This window comes from Dermochelys coriacea, chromosome 3 (assembly GCF_009764565.3).
Source record: "Dermochelys coriacea isolate rDerCor1 chromosome 3, rDerCor1.pri.v4, whole genome shotgun sequence".
In the NCBI taxonomy this organism is placed as follows: Eukaryota; Metazoa; Chordata; order Testudines; family Dermochelyidae; genus Dermochelys; species Dermochelys coriacea.
Genome location: NC_050070.1, coordinates 37278487 through 37295818, shown reverse-complemented (window position 1 = coordinate 37295818; position 17332 = coordinate 37278487). Strand labels below are relative to the sequence as shown.

The following is a 17332-nucleotide window of genomic DNA, read 5'->3' as shown; positions in this document are numbered from 1 at the left end:
TTGAGGAGAGATATGAGGTCCTGAATGAGAGATTGAGCACTAGGGATAGCAAGAAAAGGACAGATCTTGGAGATGTCAAGGTGGAAGAAATGGAATGACCTGAATAAGATGTGGATGATGGTGGTGGCATTAACAGGAGGGAAGATAAGGCGTTCTGTGTTAGTTCTGAACGACGTTCAGTTCAAGACAACACCACGTACAAAGAGATGTCAGAGAGATAAACTCAGATGTAGAATTGGATGAAAGGAGACAGGATAGTAGTGGTGGAGATTAGTAGTGACCTGTGCTATTGATTGCTGAAAATGGAATGTAGGGGATGGAAATTCTGTCCTAGTTTTGGAAGGGAGATATTTGTCCTTGGTTTTATCTCCTCCTCTTTCTCTGGCTGGACTTCAGTGTTGACGATCATTTTCTTCCCAAGACATTCAAAATCTCTAGAGGAAAGAGCCTCTCATGCTTCTCCGTCTCTGGGTTATAATCAGAAAGAGAGGTCTTCATCTTTGGAGAGGAACAAAATGACAACGGAAGAATATAATAATCTGAAGTGCTTTATGGCTCTCCCTACACCCCCCATGTTATTTGGCCTTTTCAGATTTTATTTTGACTTATGGGAGCCAAAGAGGATTTTTGGACTTATCCCTGAAGTGTCTTTGATAAGTGAAGACAATCTGGTTTGACAAGTCCCATCTCCTGCAGAGGCACCTCTTGAGGAGTTTCAGCTAGCAGCAGAGATGTTGCAATGCAGGGATGCTGAGGCCCCCAATAAGCCACGCAGACTTCCCCTTGTAAAGCAGGGATTGGGAGCTGGGAGAAATTATGGCCGCACTTTATTTATGAGATTTCTAAGAGGGTCTTTTCATAGGAAGAGCATGTCTTGCATTCAGTTTGCTCCATTTGGCCTTCTTCCCCATGATGGGGATGGGAAGACATCCCATGTAGGGAACAAAACTGGAAATAAAAGCCTCCGTTGGAGGGAGAGGAGAGAACATGGGAAAGTAATTTTGCTTCACTGCTACCACAAATCAGTCTTAAAAGCTAGGATTGCAATGGAGTAAGCTGGAGCACTAACCCAGCACTCTGTTTGCAACTCTGGAGACAGAATCTAGTAACAGGATGAAAGGGTTATAGTCAAGCCCAGGAGCCTCATGAACAAGTCTGAACTGCAGGATGAGTCACCACCTAAACACCCCTGACTGGGGCAGAGGTCAAAATCTCAAAAACAGCTTTTAACTGGAAAACTGAGCAAATCAGCTATGCAAATCATTGAAACGCAATACAATTTTACAAAGTGACTTTTCAGAATTTAGCAGCACTTAAATCTAATACCCAAAGTATAACAGACACTTATTGCACAGGTTTTGAAGTCAAAGAGCAAGAGCCTCTTGGCTCTTATTGAATTAAGTATGCTAATGTTGTGTCAATACTCAAAAGAGCAACTAGGATGACCCAAGTAATTATAGGCCCGTTAGCCTAATAACAGTCCTGGGCAAAATAATGGAAAAAATGATATGGTATTCAATCAATAAAAAACTGAAGGATGGAAATACAATTAATGACAGTCAATATGGTTTTATGGAAAACAAGTCTTATCAAACAAACCTAATTTCATTTCTTGATGTGATTACAAGTTTCGTTGATAGAGGTAACTGTGTAGGTGTAATATATTTAAAACTTTTGTATTACATTTGACTTGTTATTGCACAACATTCTCATTAAAATTAGCACTATTTAATATCAATAAAGCAAATGTTACATGGATTAAGATCTGGTTGAATGACAGATCTGAAAATGTAGTTGTCTATGGGGAATCATCACCAAATAAAAGTGTTTCTTGTGAAGTTCCACAAGCTACAAAACTAGGCCAGCATTTTTATCAATGACCTGGAAGTAAACATAAAATCGCTGCTGATATAATTTGCAAATGACACATCCATTGTTGAAGAGGTAAATAATAATGAGGGAAGAGCAGTCATACAGAGTGCTAGATCTGGATTGCTTAAGAAAGTGGGCCCATTCAACCAAAATCCTTTTAATACAGCCAAATGGAAGGTCAAACATAGAGGAACAAAGAATGATCACTCTGCCTACAGAATGTGGGACTATTTCCTGGGAAGTAGTCACTCTGAAAAAAGATTTAGGGTGCATAGTTGACGAGCAACTCAGCATGAGCTCCCAGAGCAATGCTATGGCAAAAGAGATTGCTAATGGAATCCTTGGATGTCTATAGCAGAGGAGTTCCAAAGTAGGAGTAAGGAGATCATTTTACCTCCGTGTACAGCATTTGTGAGACAGATACTAGAATACTGCACACAGTTTTGATGTTCACATTTTAAAAGGATGCTGAAAAATTGGAGGAGATGAAGAGAAAAGTTAAAATCTGATTTGAGGGCTGAAGAAAATGCCTTACAGTGAGTCACTTAAAGAAAACAAATCTGTTTAAGCTTATCCAAAAGGTGATTAAGATGTGACGATTACAGTGTATAAGTATCTTCTTGGGGAGAAAATACCTGGTACCAAAGGTCACTTAAATCTAGCAGAGTAAGGCATAACAAGAACAAATAGCTAGAAGTTAAAGCCAAATAAATTCAGAATAGAAAGGCACATTTTAACAGTGAGAGTGATAGCCACTGGAACTAATTACCAAGGGAAGTGGTGGAATCTCCATGTCTTGTTTCTGGAAGATACGCTCGATTCAAACACTTGTTATTGGCCACAATACAGGGGTAACTGGATGAAATTCTATAAACTGGAGGACAGACTAGATAATATAATGGCCCCTTCTGGCCTAAAAACCTATCATCTACATGCTTAAAATAAAGCATGTACTTTAATTCCATTGATTTTAATGGGATTTAAACACATTTTATTTTACTTGAATAAGGATGCCTTCCTGAATCAGTCTTAGAAAGGATAAAAATGTACAAGAGAGAAATCTCTTATGCTTCTGGGCATATGCCAAACACTAACTAGTAAGAATTAGGAAGAAATGTCTCCTCTGGACAAATTATTCTAATATGGGGTTTCTTGCACCTTTCTCTGAAAGTTCAGGTATTGAGCCACTGTAGAGATAGGATACCACATTAGATACCCCTATTTTCCGATTTAGATAAGATTTCGTAAAGATATTTAAAAACTTAGAAAATTATACTGATGAATGATACATACCCTAAGCAACTGGGGAGAAATCCTGGCTCCAAAGAAGTAAATAGTTATTTTGCCATTGACCTCAATTTGTCATGTTTTCATGCCTAATGTTCTGTCATCTTATACAGTATCTGTGGGTATGTCTAAACAGCAATGCAACCTAGGGACCCTATTTATGGGTTTAAGGGTCTACACTGAATTTTAATCCTAGGTTAAGGATTTTCTGACCTGTGCTCAAATCTAGGGCTCTGGAGTCTGCACTGCAGTGCACAGACCCCCGAGTCAAAGTAATCCCATCTCAGTGTCTTACATCCCTGCCTGTCAATGTCAATACTCTAGCCGTACAAATGTGTTGTGTGGGAAAACTCTATTGCCCATCTTGTTTCCTAACTGTGACGATGCTATCGGTGGGACTCAGATGCCCATAAGGAGCACATGAGTACATAAACTGAACAATTAGTTCCTTTGGGTAGCTGTCTCAGTAGAATCACTGTAGTTTGAAGCAGCTTTACACTGAACTTAATGAAAATTGGGGTTTCCCCCTCCAGACCGAGTCACACTGGCAAGAAAATGTACATGTGCACCTGTTCTGAGGATAATTGGGACATCAGTCTCCAAAGCTATCAAACTAATTAAATGAAACTGCCATTTTAAATTTTTTAAATGGTGTGGTTCAAGATATTTTTGCTTGGTTGTTTTTTTTATTTTTTGTCTATTTTGAAGTTTGACATAAAATGTAGGTTTCAGAGGAAAAACACACACATGTCCCAGCCTGGCTGCTGCCGGTTGTGGAGCAGTGAAATGCATCCCCAGGGTTTGGGGTGCAGTATGCTCCAGCACACCCCAGGGTTATTCCTTGACTTTAGCAAAGCTTTTGATACTGTCTCCCACAGTATTCCTGCCAGCAAGTTAAAGTAGTATGGGCTGGATGAACAGACTGTAAGGGTGGATAGAAAGCTGGCTATATTGTTGGGCTCAATGGGTAGTGATCAATGGTTCTATGTCTAGTTGGCGGCCGGTATCAAGCGGAGCACCCCAAAGGTTGGTCCCAGGGCCGGTTTTGTTCAAAATCTTTATTAATGATCTGGAGGATGGAGTGGATTGCACCCTCAGCAAGTCTGCAGATGACACTAAACTGGGAGGAGTGGTAGATACGCTGGAGGGTAGGAATAGGATAAGAAGGACCTAGACAAATTAGAGGATTGGGCCAAACAAAATCTGATGAGGGTCAAAAAGGACAAGTGCAGAGTCCTGCACTTAGGAAGGACGGATCCCATGCACTGCTACAGAGCAGGGACCGAGTGGCTAGGCAGCAGGTCTGCAAAAAAGGACCTAAGGGTTACGGTGGACGAGAAGCTGGATATGAGTCAAGAGTGTGCCCTTGTTGCCAAGAAAGCTAATGGCATTTTGGGCTGTGTAAGTAGGAGCATTGTCACCAGATCGAGGGACGTGATCTTTCCTCTCTATTCGGCATTGGTGCGGCCTCATCTGGAGTACTGTTTCCAGTTTTGGGCCCCACACTACAAGAAGGATGTGGAAAAATTGGAGAGTTCAGCGGAAGGCAACAAAAATGATTGGGGGCCGGAGCACATGACTTATGAGGAGAGGCTGAGGGAACTGGGATTGTTTAGTCTGCAGAAGAGAAGAATGAGGGGGGATTTGATAGCTGCTTTCAACGACCTGAAAGGGGATTCCAAAGAGGATGGATCTCTAGACTGTTCTCAATGGTAGCAGATGACAGAACAAGGAGTAATGGTCTCAAGTTGCAGTGGGGGGGTTTAGGTTGGATATTAGGAAAAACTTTTCACTAGGAGGGTGGTGAAGCACTGGAATGGGTTACCTAGGGAGGTGGTGGAATATTCTTCCTTAGAGGTTTTTAAGGTCAGGCTTGACAAAGCCCTGACTGGGATGATTTAGTTGGGGATTAGGTCCTGCTTTGAGCAGCGGGTTGGACTAGATGACCTCCTGAGGTCCCTTCCAACCCTGATATTCTATGATTCTATGATCCCTTATCCCTGCCCCCTAGGAGGCAGGGATAAAGGACACGGTGGGTAAGTTTTGGGGCTGGATCCCACTCACGGCCCTCACAGTGCACACTGACCAGGCGACCCTGCACGCACGCACACACACCCAGGAAGGTCGGGGTGGGGGGAGCGGAGCAAGGGACAAAGGGTAGAGCAGGATCAAGAGGAGCCCTGCAGGGATGGCGAGCAGCAGAGCTCCCAGGTCAGCATGGCCCGGGAAGGGATGATCCCCAACATCCTGGCATCCAGGAGCTGTCTCCCACCTGTCAGTTGCTCTGGGCAAGGTCTGTATAGCAGCGAGGAAGAGCTGGAGTCACTACCACAGGAGGCTGTGAGGAGGTTTGGAGCTGGCTCCCACTCGCCACCTTGATAGTGCATGCTCCCCGGGTGCCCTTGCACATGCAGCCCCGGGAGGTGTGTGTGTGGGGGGGGGGGGTGAAGAGAACAGAGCAGGGACAGGGGAATTGCCCTAGAGGAGGTGTGGCTGGGGACTTGGGAGTCATCCTCCCCAAGCTGTGCTGAGCAGGGAGCTTTGCTTCTTTCCCTACCCACAGGGCATCTGCTTAGTCCCTGATCTGCTCTCTGCCCCTGCCCTCAGCTGGATAGCGTACACCAAAATCTGGCTATGCTCTTGTGACCAGAAATCAGCTCTCTTTGCAAAAAACTTCTTCTGAATGGTCTCCATGGAAAACCCTGCAGGCTTCCTGACAGCAATGCTCACAGACCAGTGTTCAGAAGACAATGCACTAATGCTGACCTGAGCTGCTGCCTTTGCAAAGGGAAGTGTGGCTTCTGTTTGCAATAGAGTGCAACAGACTGCACCACAGATTGTCAGCATAGAGAAGACTAAGGAAATTGTCACAAGGAACTCTGGGATACATCCGGAGGACTTCCAGGACTCGAGTCAACAAGCTGGGGCCACGTGCACACAGGAAAGCAATAGGGCTCAGACTCTAGGTCCCAGTTTAACACAGACTCAGACCCTCCAGCCCTGTAGGGACCTGGAACCCTAGGTTTGAGTCGTAGGTTAACACAATTGGCATGTGGACTCAAGGCGTGAGTCAAGGCTCAAGTCTGGTCTTACACTGCTGTGTAGACATACCTAAGCATCCTACCAAGATTAATACTTTTATCTTTACAATACACTTTTGAGGTAAGAAAGGATCATCATCACCATTTTACAGGTGCAGAGCTGAGGTACAGAGGGAATAAGCTACTTTCCCAATGTCACACAGGAAGGATGTGGCAGAGCCATGAATTGATACCATTTCTCCTGAGTCTTAGTTGACTACTTGAAACATAGGGTAATTGTTCCTCTGTTAAGATTGTTCCTCTGTTGAGAAAAAAGCCTCAGAGGTAGCTTTCTTGAAAAATCTGAAGTTGATCCTGGGGAGCTCATTGCTCATACAGTTCACTCTGCAGAAAAGTTAGGTCCTGGGGCCTGTGACAATCCCAAGCAGCAGGTTAGAATGTCAAGGAAGTAGAAAGAAAATACTGGGTGTTTCATTTAAACTGTAATTCTTTTATAATGATAAATCAGTAATTCTGCTGTATGATTAGTTAAGTAAACTTTAGAGGCAATCTGGTTTTGTTATTAAAGAATAGAACAGTTTTGCATTAAAAAAAAAATTAAATCCGGGTTTTGTTCAAGCAATCTAAGAGGTAACAGCTTTTGTAACTAAGTGTCTGCTCCTCTGCCCTCCATGTGGAAAAGCATTTTGCACTGAACAAAACAGGAAGGATAACAAAAACAGATGCTTCCTACTTATACAGCTATAACAATTAAATACATGGATGATTTAGTACATTAAATTTAAGTACAGTGAGCTCAACATTGATTCTTACAGTCTAAATTTTAATCAAACAATGCAATTTACTAGAATTTTTAAGGTCATTTAGGAAAAATAGTAAGCTTTCAATGTTTTTTATAAATAAAATGCTAATACAACAGAACCAAAACCTTAGCTATACAGTAGCTACATCAATCTCCTGACCAGATTCCTTCACCACCTATTACTTCTATGGGAAGTGGAATATTACTTCTGCATACTCCAAGTGTGGTTTTGTAAGCACATTATCCATCTTCCTAGTTCAGATTGAGTTAGAGTTGAATAGTAACTAAAAATCTCATAAAATTTCTTCAAAGCAGGCCATTAAAAAAACATAACCAGAAACACAGGATGCACTCCCAATACTCTCCCTGGATACAAACCTTCACAGCAATCTTGCCACATCCTGAGATCCAATTTAGGAATTTCTTCACAGCTACCATAACCATGTGGGAACTCGGCCACCTTAAAGACATCACGTTGCACTCTGGTTATATGTCAGCGTTGTCGCACAAAATTGCTGGCAAGACCAGATTGTTTGCTTGATCTGAGTCAGCTGAGGTGGACTAAATACACCAGGATTCTCATACCATAACCTGTAGTCTCACAAAAAGAAAAAAGTTAAGTTCTTAGACAGTCAAGACAATGGTAAATAAAATAAACTAAAATAAAAAAGACAGACAACAGATAGTTTGTACTTTAGAGATCTTGGAGATTATAATCAACACAAAATAGTATTCTTTGAAAAACAGATCGTAGGAAAAATACAGTTCCTGAAAGCAGATGACTTTATACTCTGTCTTCATGTTCCTTTCTAATTAGCCATGAGGTCTCTGTCCACAAATCTTCCTAGGTGAACAAATTTTTTTGGTAGAAGAGACAAAGCAGCCAGAGCATACTTGCAAATTAACATGGATTTACAGTTGCTTTGCATAAAGACACCAAAGCTTACATGCCAATTTCCCTTTCCCTCCTGTTATGCGCATGCTCAAATTTGTACCCTCTCGAGGCATCCGAACATTCCTGTGCACACACATTCCCCAATTTCCCCCTCCCTCCTGTTTCCCATTTTCTCTGAACATACATACCCCTAAACAGAGATGGGCAAACTACGGCCCACGGGCCACATCCGGCCGTGGGACCCTCCCGCCCGGCCCCTGAGATCCTGGCCTGGGAGGCTAGTCCCCGCCCGCTGTCCCACAGCCTCAGCGCCGAAACGCTCTGGGCAGCTGAGCAGCGCAGCTGCAGAGCCACAGCCAGACTCTGGGCAGCACGGCTGTAGCCACCGCCAGCCACCAGTGCTTCAGGTAGCATGGTAAGGGGGCAGGGGGTGTTGGACAGAGGGCAGGGTCGGGGGTGGGGTGTGGATGGGGTCGGGGCACTCAGAGGGCAGGGAACAGGGGGGTTGGATGGGGCATGGGTCCCGGGGGGCCAGTCAGGAATGAGAGGGGGGGTTGGATGGGGTGGCAGGGGGCAGTCAGGGGTGGGCGGTCCGGAGGTGGTCAGGGGACAGGGAGCAGGGGGTGGTGGATGGGGTAAGAATCCCGGGGGGGAGGGCATCAGGGAACAGGTACAGTTGGATGGGGCAGGAGTCCCGGGGGAGCTATCAGGGAGTGAGAAGCGGGAGGGTCGGATACGGGGCAGGGGCCGGACCATGCCTGGCTGTTTGGGGAGACACAGCCTCCCCTTACAAGCCCTCCATACAATTTTGGAAACCCGATGTGGCCCTCAGGCCAAAAAGTTTGCCTGCCCCTGCCTTAGAATATCTGTCTTTCCTGCAATCTATGGAGTAGAACTGGTGCACCAGCAGTTTGTGAAAAGAAATAGTATCATAGAATATCAGAGTTTGAAGGGACCTCAGGAGGTCATCTAGTCCAACCCCCTGCTCAAAGCAGGACCAATCCCCAATTTTTGCCCCAGATCCCTAAATGGCCCCCTCAAGGATTGAACTCATAACCCTGGGTTTAGCAGGCCAATGCTCAAATCACTCAGCTATCCCTTTGTCCTTTGAGATGTGTTGCTCATGTCCATTCCATATTAGGTATGTGTGCTCACCACATGCACTGGTGCCGGGCATTTTTCCTTTAGTGGTTTCTGCAGGAGACTGGCTCTGCCACCCTCTGGAGCAGTATATAAGGGGTGGGGGGGTGCCACCGGCTACGCACACCATCAGTTCCTTCTTGCCGGATACTCTGACAGTGGGGAAGGAGGGCAGGTTATGGAATGGACCTGAGCAACACCAGGAAAAGGTAACTGTCTTCTCTTCTTCGAGTGCTTGCTCATGTCCATTCCATATTAGGTGACTCCCAAGCAGTGCCAATGGAGGCGGGTAGAAGTTCACAGATGTGTAGACTGCAACACAGCTCTTCCAAACCCAGCGTTGTCTCTGGCATGCTGAGTGATGGCATAATGTGCCGTGAATGTGTGCACACATCGCAGCTCTGCAAATGTCCTGGATGGGAACGTGTGCCAGGAAGGCCGCCAAGGACGCCTGAGCTCTGATGGAGTAGGCCCTCACAATCAGCGGTAGCCAGACCTGTGACAGCTTGTAATAGGTCCGGATGCAGGAAGTGATCCAGTTGGAAATCCTCTGCAATGACACCGGAAGGCCCTTCATCCTGTCTGCTGTCGTAATGAAGAGCTGGGTCAACCTGTGAAAGGGCTTGGTACGCTCCAGGTGAAATGCCAGGGCATGTCTGACGTCCAGGGTGTGCAGCCTCATTTCCTCCAAAGTGGTGTGCAGCTTGGGACAAAGCACTGGGAGGAAGTGTTCGGTTGACATGGAAGGAAAACCCACCTTCAGCAGAAAGGCTGGATAGGGCCGCAGTTGAACTTTGTCCCTGTAGAACACCGTATACAGTGGCTCCGATGTCAGGGCTTTAGGCTCCAACACTCATCTTGCGGATGTTATCGCCACAAGGAATGCGACCTTCTATGACAGGTAGGAGACGGAGCAGGAGCCCATAGGCTCAAAGGGTGGGCCCATAAGCCTAGAAAGAACCAAGTTAAGGTCCCACAGTGGAACAGAAGGCCGGCCGGCAGGAAGAGTCTCTCGAGGCCTCTCAGGAAACAGACTGACATGTCGTGTGAAAATACTGTCTGACCTTGGATTGGCGAGTGAAAAGCGGAGATAGCAGCAAGGTATACTCTGATGGACGAGAGGGAAAGCCCCTGATTCTTAAAATGGAGCAGGTAATCTAAGATAGATTGTAAGGAGGAGCGGATTGGAGAGATGTTATGCTCAGACGCCCAGTGAGAGAACCTCGTCCATTTGGCCAGGTAGGTTGCTCTAGCGGAAGGCTTTCTGCTTTCCAAGAGGATTTGCTGGACCTTGTTAGAGCAGGCCCGCTCCTCCAAATCCAGCCACGCAGCATCCACTCCATGAGGTAGAGGGGGGGCAAGACTGGGATGTAGGAGACACCCATGATCTTGCAAGAGCAGATCTGGTTGGTTGGGAAGGGGCCAGGGAGTGGCCACTGCTAGGTCCATCAGCGTGCCAAAACAATGTTGGTGCAGCCATGCCGGGGCAACCATGATGACTTGGCTCTTGTCTCTCTTGACCTTTGACAGGACTCTGCTGATGAGTGGGATCGGTGGAAAGGCGTAAATCAGAGCCCCCGACCATGAAAGGAGGAAGGTGTTGGAGAAGGAGTCTTTGCCCAGGCCCTGTAGGGAACAGAAGCGAAGACATTTCCTGTTCTGTCTGATGGCAAACAGGTCCACTTGGGAAGTTCCCCACCTCTGGAAGAGGGACTGGGCTACTTCTGGATGGAGCAACCATTCATGGTGAGAGGAAAAGGTTCTGCTGAGGCCATCTGCCAGTGTGTTCCTGATGCCGGGGAGGTGACAGGCCTCCAGTTGGATTGTGTGGTCGATGCAGAAATCCTACAGTCGGAGTACCTCTTGGTAGGAGGCCAATGAACGTGCTCCCCCTTGCCTGTAAAATATCGAAGCCATATTGTCTGTGAACACTCTCACCACCTTGTCTGCCAGGTGCGATAGAAAGACTCCGCAGGCCAAGAGTACTGCTCTGAGCTCCTTGACATTTATGTACAACGTCATCTCCTCTGGAGACCACATGCCCTGGGTCTGGAGGCCACTGAGATGTGCTCCCCAGACGAGGTCTGAGGTGTCTGATATCAACTCGATTGAGTGACAAAAGCTGTTGAATGGAACTCCTTCCAGAACTGCCCTGGGGTTGGGTCCACCACTGTAGTGAGGTAAGTATCGTCAGTGGGATGATAACTACCTTTTCCAGGTGATCTCTGGACTGTAATAGACCGTCAGCAGCCACTGCTGTAAGGGTCACGTCCTGAGCCTGGCATGGTGGACGACATATGTACGTGCTGCCATGTGTCCCAGCAGGCACAAGCAAACCCTGGCCATGATCAAGGGGAACACGGAAACCCACACAATGAGGTCCACTATCGTCTGAAACCTCTCCTGCAGTAGAAACTCTGCCACAGGTGGAGTTGAGCATTGCTCCAATAAACTCTATCCTCTGCTCCGGAACTAATGTTGACTTTTTGTCGTTTACCAGAAGGCTCTGGGATTTGGTACGTGGCCTGCAGCACCACAACATGCCTCTGAACTTGGGACCTGGAGCAGCCTTTGAGAAGCCAGTTGTCAAGGTATGGGTAGATCTGGATACCTTGACATTTAAGGTTACTACCAACATGCACTTGGTGAACACCCTCAGTGCTGTCACAAGGCCGAACTGTAGGACTGCAGACTGATAGTGGTTGGTTCACACTGTGAAACATAGGAAGCGTCTGTGACCTTGAAAGATCACTATGTGGAAATATGCATCCTTCAAATCGAGGGCGGCATACCAGTCTCCCAGATTCAGGGAGAGGATGATGGAGGCCAGGGAGACCATGCGGAACTTCAGCTTCTTCAAGTATTTGTTGAGGTCTCGAAGGTCCAAGATGGGCTGTAGACCGCCCTGGGCCTTTGGGATTAAAAAGTACCAGGAATAGAACCCCTTGTTCCTGTACTCGCGAGGAATCTTTTCCACTGCACCCAGCTGCAGCAACCCTTCTGCCTCCTGTGCATGAAGACTCTCATGAGAAGTGTCCTTGAAGAGGGACAGGAAGGGGTGTAGAAAGAAACTGGAGGACATAATCTTGTGCCACAGTATTGAGGACCCAGAGGTCCGAAGTTATAGTGGTCCATTTGGGGAGGAAAAATGAAAGGCGGTTGGAAAACAGTGGGAAAGACGGATCTGGGGTATAGTCCGGGGTAGGTCACCCTCGAGTGCACCCTCAAAACACTTGCTTGCCCCCCTGCTTGTTGCAGGTCGAGCCTCATTGGGCAGAGGGTGGAGGTGGGTGGCTCGGACAGCACTTGTAGCCCCTATTCTTATGGGGTGGCTCCTGATGGGGTTGGCTCCCTTGATCCTGAGATGGCTGAGGTTTGAACCACATATGGGCTGGACCAGGGACATACAGCCCTAGGGTTTTCAGGGTAGCGTGGGAGTTTTTCAGTCCGTGCAGTTTACTATCTGTCTGGCTCTGCAAACAGGGCCTGGCCATTGAAGGGGAAGTCCTGCATCCACTGCTGAGCCTCAGTCGACCGACCCGAGAGGAGCAGCCAGGATGCCCTCCGCATGGAAATGGCCAACGCCATGGTGCAAGCCATGGAGTCTTCCAAGTCCAAAGCCACTTGGAGGGCCGCTCTGGCTGCAGCCGTGCCCTCTTCGAGGATTGCCCGGAACTCCTTCCTGGACCCTTGGGGCAGCAAGACCTCAAATTTGGCCATGGTCTGCCACATGTTATAGTCGTAGAGGCCAAGGAGGGCTTGGTGGTTGGCCACTCTCAACTGAAGGCTGGAGGATGAATATATTTTTTGCCCAAACAGAAGTTTGGAGACCTTATTTCTGAGTCAGAATTTCTCCCTTTCATTCATCTACATACAAACATCAGATTTACATAGTTCTGGATTCCATGTCTAAAATTTTAAGGTTTTATGCAAAGGAAAAAAAAAGACAGAAAAGTGAACTGAGAGGGCTGTAACACTCACCTGCGGGTATTCAAATGATCTAAGAGTTTAAAGTGCCAGCCTACAGTTTTGTAAGATACGCTCTGATCCACCCTCCCTAATGATATTTTAGCAATATTTGCTTGAGGCATTGTTTTAAATTACATTTCATTTTGCTTCATTTCATGATTCATGCTCTCTCTCCATTTTCCCTCTCTTAAGGCACCTTTTAATTATGAAAAAATAAATTTAATTAGATAGTGGTAACTATTAAAATGTGGCTAATCATTGCCAGGCATCTACAATAAAAAGAAACCTGTCTTTCTTCCCTCAAGAGAAGCAAAACCAGGCAAGACATCACAGACTACAAGTTACATCAAAAGGAGAGAAGTGTGGATTTTCAGACATCAGAATGAGAAGGGAGAGTGGTCAAATACCAAAAGGAGTGCCAGGTAATGTAACAATAATCATTAATATTTTATCCCCTTTATATTTTCACCTAAGGGCATGAAAGATGAGTGGGCCCAAGTGTCCCTTAGTTCCTTTGTCCAGTTCAGAATCCAAGTGGTGTAGAACTCCTTAGTAGAGGGGAAAGAGAGCAAGTCACAGAATTCATGTGGACAACATATCTTGAAAAAACACAGTTACTGTAAGGTAAGTAACTGTTCTTTCTATCTCAAGTGATTGTCCACATCTATTCCACTTCTGGTGACTAGTGAGAAGTGACCTCATAATTAGGAGAAGGTTTCTAGAAGCCCTATTTAAATCAAGACTGCAGGAAAAGCTGTCAAAGAGGACATCAAATCTTGAGGCCTCAACTAAAGAATAGCTGGATGAAAGTGTGGACTCATCCCCATTGTAGCTGCCCTGCAAATTTCTGAAATTGGTATGCTTGCCACAGAAGACACAAAAGATCCTGAGCCCTGGTGGAGTAGACTCTAATCTAAATAAGCCATAGAATTATCTAAGGCCATGATACTATGTCTACATTAGGTCTGGTCTACATTAGGAAATTAGGTTGGTATAACTGTGTCACTCAGGAGTGTGAAAAATCCACCCCCACGAGCAACACAGTTAAACTGAACTAACCTCCAGTGTAATCAGCACTAGGTCAATGGGAAAATTCTCCTTTCGACCTAGCTACTGCCTCTTACCTATGCCGATGGGAGAACCCCTCTTGTCGGCATAAGTAGTGTCTTCACTGAAGCACTACAGCGGCGAAGCTGCAGAAGTATTGCTGTAGTAGTTTATATGTATATATGCCATAATACAATTAGATACCAATTTAGACGGTCTTTGGGTCGATGTTGCCTAACCTTTCACCCAATCTTCAAATGCTAGGAACAGCCTGGGGGAACTCCTGAAGGTTCTTGTTCTTTTAAGGTATTATGAAAGAGTCCTAACCACATCAAGGGTGTGCAATTTGGCCTCTCCCTGGTTGAAGTGGGGCTAAGGAAAGAAAAATGGCAGGTGAATAGTCTAATTGAAATGAAAATCTAAAACAATCTTGAAAAACATTTGTGATGAACCCTAAGGATCACTTCGTCTTTATGGAACACAGTCTAAAGTGGACCAGCCGTGAGGACGTGCAGCTCCTTTACCTTTCAAGCTGATGTTATAGTCACTAAAAAGGTCATTTTCATAGAAAGATGATATGGTAAGCAAGTTGCTAACAGCTCATAAGGGGGTCCCCATTAACCCACCTAACACTATATTGAGGTCCCAAAAAGAAAGGAGCTCACAGAAAGTGGGAAACACATGAAATAAGGCCCCTAAGGAATATAGCAACTGTAGGGTGAGAAAACAGTTTCCCCTTGGATGGGAGGATGATATTGGTGCTTGATGTACCCTTATGGAGGTGATGGATAGCCCTGAATGCTTTAGGCATATCAGATAGACCAGAATAGTAGGAATTGGGAATTCTGAGGGAGACAAGTGACACAGTGTTGCCCAAATAAAGAACCTCTTCCATTTAGGTGCATAGGTCAATCTGGTAGAGTCCTTCCTGCTATTCGCAAAAATATTCTGGACTTCAACTAAACAGCTTCTTTCACTGACAGAGAGAGACAAGGTGGGTGAGGTAACATCTTTTATTGGACCAACTTCCATTGATGAGACAAGCTTTTGAGCTTACTCTGCTTTAGTTTGGGAAAATAATTCAAAGTGTCACTGCTCTTTGTAAGCTTGAAAGTTAGTCTCTCTCACCAACAGAAGTTGGTCCAATAAAAGATATTACCTCACCGACATAATCAGTGGATAAGTACACTTTATTCTCAGAGTCCATGAGATAAGGAAAACATCTGACAAGACTGAATTCAGCCTTTCCCCAAATCTCCCACTGTTGAACAGAATGTTTGGCATTTCTTGTTCTGATCTGAAGCAACACTGCTGATTATCCCCACCTGCAGACGATGGTTTGCAGGCTCAAATCTTTAGTGGGCAATTTGCAGATGAGAGGGCTGGTCCAGCAGGACATTCTGAAAGTCTGATAGAAGCAGGATTACTGGTACAATCTGCTGATGAATGCACCAATTCCAGAGATGAACTTGCTTAGCAAAGGAGGGATAATTGTATTCCTTCCTGTTTGTTGACATAAAATATTGCTGTTGTGCTGTCTGTCATTTCCTCAACTGTTAGTCCATAGCATAGGAAGAAATGCTTTGCATGCTAGACAAATAGCTCTGCGTTTCAGAACATTTATGTGAATCTCTTTGGCAGTCAAGAGGCCTTGTGCCTTGTGATGCTGTATGGAATACGTGTGACCATTTATAATGTTATTGATACCAATATTAAAAAAATAGAAATGAATCTTACAAGATATGCCATGGAAGGTGTCAAGGTTCCTTCCCCACTCTGAACTCTAGGGTACAGATGTGGGGACCTGCATGAAAGACCCCCTAAGCTTATTCTTACCAGCTTAGGTTAAAAACTTCCTCAAGGTACAAACTTTGCCTTGTCCTTGAGTCCTATGCTGCCACCACCAAGCATATTAAACAAAGAACAGGGAAAGAGCCCACTTGGAGACAACTTCCCCCAAAATATCCCCCCAAGCCCTACACCCCCTTTCCTGGGGAAGGCTTGATAAAAATCCTCAACAATTTGCATAGGTGAACACAAACCCAAACCCTTGGATCTTAAGAACAAGGAAAAATCAATCAGGTTCTTAAAAGAAGAATTTTAATTAAAGAAAAAGTAAAAGAATCACCTCTATAAAATCAGGATGGTGAATACCTTACAGGGTAATCAGATTCAAAACACAGAGTATTCCTCTAGGCAAAACCTTAAATTACAAAAAGACACAAAAACAGGAATATACATTCCATTCAGCACAGCTATTTTACCAGCCATTTAAACAAAACAGAAATCTAACGCATATCTAGCTAGATTACTTACTAAGTTCTAAGACTCCATTCCTTTTCTGTTCCCGGCAAAAGCACACAGAGAGAGACCTTTTGTCGTCCCCCCCCCCCCAGCTTTGAAAGTAACTTGTCTCCTCATTGGTCATTTTCGTCAGGTGCCAGTGAGGTTATCCTAGCTTCTTAACCCTTTACAGGTGAAAGGGTTTTGCCTCTGGCCAGGATTTTATAGTTCTGTATACAGAAAGGTGGTTACCCTTCCCTTTATATTTATGACAGAAGGAAGGTATCAGTGGAAAATTTATGATTTGCTAAGTATGATAATCTTGTTTATATGTATGTATCATCTTTGTTTCATGAGTTATAAATGTGTGATATATCTGTAACTCAAACTTGTGCTGTCTTTCTGAGTGACACCGATGAAGTGAGCTGTAGCTCACAAAAGCTTATGCTCAAATAAATTTGTTAATCTCTAAGGTGCCACAAGTACTCCTTTTCTCCGTACAGATTGGCATCAGCACTATCCAGCCTGTTTAATGGCCCATCAAGGGCAATCAGCTGTACAATAAACCAACAAAAGAAGCCGGGGCTATGCCTATGAATCAGCAGGACATACAGGGACATGCCTGTGGACAGGAGACTCCAAGAGATTTCTCATGCCCATGTGCTGTGAGCATCTGTTTGGGACAAAGGATGTACAAGCCACACAGCAAAGGATATAAAAAGGCAGCTACATCTTCTTCATTTTGTCTTCAATCTTGCTTCTCACCTCTGAAGTAACTTCTCTACAAACTGAAGCTTTGAACAAAGGACTAATAGGTTCACCCAAGCTTTGGAGATGTTCCAGAGGGACTTTACAAGACAGCAAACTCACCAGTGCTGCTAAAAACCTGATATATGGACTTTGAAGTCATATGTATGTGTCTGATTGCTCTGACCATTTAACATCTCTCTTCTCTTTCTTTTCTTTTCTTTTATAATAAAACCTTTAGTTTTAGAT

The 17332-nt window shown here is 45.1% G+C and overlaps 1 protein-coding gene across 1 annotated transcript in view; it reads right to left on the bottom strand.

The window, feature by feature from the left end:
- Positions 1-17332, bottom strand: part of PXDN (peroxidasin) — a 141440-nt gene that overhangs the window by 6886 nt on the left and 117222 nt on the right. The window contains exon 19 of the mRNA XM_043510316.1: positions 7381-7597. The gene's annotated coding sequence lies outside the window, so the exon portion shown is untranslated. The remainder of the gene's footprint in view (positions 1-7380; positions 7598-17332) is intronic.